General features: G+C 50.4%; 1 non-coding gene across 1 annotated transcript; it reads left to right on the top strand.

The window, feature by feature from the left end:
• The first annotated feature begins 99 nt into the window (after positions 1-99).
• Positions 100-214, top strand: LOC137376865 (U5 spliceosomal RNA). The gene has a single exon (XR_010976329.1). It is a non-coding gene; the product is annotated as a U5 spliceosomal RNA (small nuclear RNA).
• The last annotated feature ends 3,696 nt before the right edge of the window (positions 215-3,910 follow it).

The raw sequence follows: 3,910 nt of genomic DNA, 5'->3' as shown, positions 1-3,910 counted from the left end.
TTCTCCAGTATCGATGATAATTGGTGGTGTGCCCGCGCAACATGATGTTAAAGAGCTAAGAGTACGGTGGGTTGAGAGTAGAACGAATTGTTCGTTAGTTTACTCTGGTTTTTCTTCAGATCGTATAAATCTTTCGCCTTTTACTAAAGATTTCCGTGGAGAGAAGCGCTCAGAGTTTTGAACAATTTTTTGTGGCCCTGCTTTTAGTGGGGTTTCTATTTCAATAAATGAAAGATGTTTTATGTTCTATAATTTTGGGAAAGAAATTGTGCAGTTCTCAATCTGCAGAGAAATATGCTTTGGTTTTCTAGTGTACAAAGTTATTTACGACTTGAGTGTTGCAGACGAGCATGCTCCAAGGTCGAGGACTACGTGCTGAGGGACGTACTAAAGCTTGGGGCTGCTGCTGCAAAGGCTCAATGGGGAAAGACCACTGTGGAATTATCCTCCCGTCATACTGAACAGAGGGGCTGGAACCTGTGTAAAACCCCGTCTGCCCGTTCCAGGATTGACTTCCTGTTTGTGTCCCGTGCTGTCGCGGTCAGATCCACCGACGTCAAGCAGGTGTTCTTCTCTGACTGTTGCCTCTTACTGGCCGACTGTCACTTACAGGACGACCAGCGGGTTGGCAGGGGAACACGGAAGCTCAATGCTACACTGCTAACCCCAGCGAACGTTGAGGAACTCAAAAGGGATTACAAAGGTTGGAGAACTGTGAAATCCCTCTTTCAGTCTCCAGTTCACTGGTGCAAGGCAATCAAGGAGAACATTAAGAGGTTCTTTATCTTCAAAGGTGTTCAGAGGGCGAGAGCGAAATGTCCCGACTCCAGAAAAGAATGCAAAATCTGCTCCAGCTGCAGTCAATGGGGGTCGAGGTCAAGGAGGACCACCATGAGGTGAAGAGTCAGCAGGCCTCGCTCTTTGCCATGGAGGCCTCCAAGATCATCTTCCAGTCCAGAGTCCTCCATTGAGCAGGATGAGACGTGTTCGCGTTACTTCTTCCAAAAGGTACACACAGAGAGATTTGTGATCAGCAGCCTGAAGGAAGAGGATGGCTCGGTAAAGTCTTCGCAGTCCAACATACCAAGGATCAGCAAATCCTTTTATGCTAGGCTGTATGACGCGAAGCCCACAGACAGCAGAGCCTCCCAGTCCTTCCTGTCATCTATCACAGAGGTTTTGAGGGAGAGACTGGACAAGCCACTAACTTGGACGAGCTGACAAAGGCCACCAAGTCCTTCGATACGAGTAAAACTCCCAGAAGTGATGGCTTACCGGTCGAGTTGTATCAGGCCCTGTGGGACTGGGTCGGCCCAGACCTGCAGGAAGTATACGAGAGCATGCTTCTGGCCGGCAGCATGTCAGAATCCATGAGGAAAGGCATCAGCACCCTCATCTACAAGCGGAAGGGGGAGAGGGCAGAAGTCAGAAATTGGCAGCCCATCTCAATGCTTAATGTTGACCAAGATTCTGTCCAAAGTCATAGCCAGTCGAGTCAAGTCTGCTCTGGAGTTGGTGATTCACCCTGACCAGACCTGCACTGTACCCCTGCAGGAAGATCTCTGATAGTCTGACGCGACTCAGGGATACGGGACAGGAGGGTGGACACCTGCCTCATCAGCCTGGACCAGGAGAAAGCTTTTGACAGGATATCGCACACTTACAAGATGGACGTGCTTTCCAAAATGGGGTTTGGGGAGGGAATCTGCAATTGGATCCAACTGCTCTACAGAATCATCAGTAGCGCAGTCTCAATCAATGGGTGGAAATCAGTAAGTTTCCTGATCCAATCTGGAGTCAGACAGGGCTGTCCTCTCTCCCCTGTCTTGTTTGTTTGCTGTATCGAACCCTTTGCTGAGTCCATTAGGAAGGATGTGAGCAGAAGAGGGGTGACAATCCCAGGCAGTGGAGGCACTCAGGTTAAAACCTCCCTGTACATGGACGACGTCGCTTTCATCTGCTCGGATCCGCTGTCCGTGCGCAGAATGATGAGCATCTGCGACCAGTTCGAACTGGCATCGGGAGCCAAAGTTAACCACAGCAAGAGCGAGGCCATGTTCTTTGGAAACTGGGCTGACCGATCCTTTGTCCCCTTCACCGTCAGGTCAGACTACCTGAAGATGTTGGGGATATGGTTCAGAAGGGCCGGGGTGTGCACCAAAGCCTGGAGGGAGCGAGTAGCCAGGGTACACCATAAGCTGAGCATGTGGGAGCTGCGATCTCTCTCCATTGTGAGTAAGAACCTGGTCATCAGGTGCGAGGCGCTCACGTTGTTGCTTTACGTGGCGCAGGTCTGGCCCATATCCCACTCCTGCGCCGTGGCAGTCACCTGAGCCATTTTCCGCTTCATCTGGGAATCCAAAATGGACCGGGTCCGGAGGGACACGATGTTCAAACCTCTGGATAAGGGCAGGAAAAATGTACCCAACGTCGTCCTCATTCTGATGACCACCTTCATGTGTGGCTGCATCTAGCTGTGCGTAGAGCCCTAGTATGCAAACACCAAGTGTCACTATGTGCTGAGGTTCTATCTGTCCCTGGTGTTAGGAAGGATGGATCTGGTCACATTGCCGCGGAACACTCCATCCAGTTGGACCGTGCTGTACCACCTATCCTTCGTGGGAAAGTTTCTGCGGAAAAACACCTTTGGCCACCAATCCATCAGGCAGTGGTCTGCACGGAATGTCCTCAAGGCCCGACGGGAAATGGAGATGGTGGATCCTGTCGGATGGTTCCCTGAGTACACTGCCAAAGTCATTTGGCAGAATGCCTCATCACCAGAACTTTCAAACAAGCACCAAGACGTAGTTTGGCTGGTGGCTTCCTACACGACCGGAGCCTCGCACCCCCGCACAATGTCCTCAAGGTGACTGTGCTGGGGAAGAGACAGTTGCCCGCCTCCTTCTGGAATGTGTCTTTGCAAAGCAGGTGTGGAAAGAGATGCAGTGGTTTTTGTCGAGGTTCATCCCAAGCAGCTCTGCAACACAGGAGTCTGTGCACTTCGGGCTATTCCCAGGGATTCACACCAAACATCAATTTCAGCTGGAGGACCATCAATTCGGTGAAAGACACCCTTTGGTCTGCCCGAAACTTGCTGGTCTTGCAGCGCAAAGAGTTGTCCACGACCGAGTGTTGCAGACTGGCATATTCCAAGGTCCAGGACTACGTTCTGAGGAACACACTAAAGCTTGGAGCAGCCGCTGGAAAGGTTCAATGGGGAAAGACCACTGTGTAAACTTCTTCCACCAAAATGAACTGAGGGGCTGGATCCATGGGAAACCCCTTGGGCTGTATACACCAAATATGGGTTTGCTGTAAAATGTACATGGCATGTAAAATGGAATGGAAGGGTTGTGAGGCAACTCACTCAAGTATTGAAGAAAACGGATTTTCTTTGCACTTTTTAGAATGTCAAATTGGTGCTGTTTTGAACTGTGTTGTAATGTTTTTTTTTACAGATTTTTATGAATAAAGTATATTTTTGGGAAAAAAAAGCAGCCCAGAGTTTGTCGGACCTGTGGCAAATCTGGTCATGTCGCGGCCAGCTGCAGCACAGTCGTCTGCAAGAACTGCAAGAAGGAAGGCCATCAGACAAAGGACTGTAAGCATAGTAAGTGCTGCAACCTGTGTGGTGGGGCAGCCACCTCTATAATACCAGTCCCAAATGCTGCCTCTGTTACGCAGAGGCGACAAAGACCAAGGAAAGGCTGGAGGAAGGAACGGTGAATCCTGGTGCAGCGAAAGAGAGCAGCAACCCTCCCCGCAGCAAGGAAAATCCATCTAAGAAGGGGAAGAAAGGGGAGGCAGCTGCAACAAGGGACCCAAGACCTACACTGTGCCCGGAAACTTCTCCTCAACAGACAGAATCAATGGAGGAGGAGACAGCAGAGGGATAACTGGGTGAGTGGCA

Source organism: Heterodontus francisci, chromosome 13 (genome assembly GCF_036365525.1).
Source record: "Heterodontus francisci isolate sHetFra1 chromosome 13, sHetFra1.hap1, whole genome shotgun sequence".
In the NCBI taxonomy this organism is placed as follows: Eukaryota; Metazoa; Chordata; class Chondrichthyes; order Heterodontiformes; family Heterodontidae; genus Heterodontus; species Heterodontus francisci.
The sequence above is the reverse complement of the archived record's forward strand: the minus strand, read 5'-3'. Positions and strand labels throughout refer to the sequence as shown.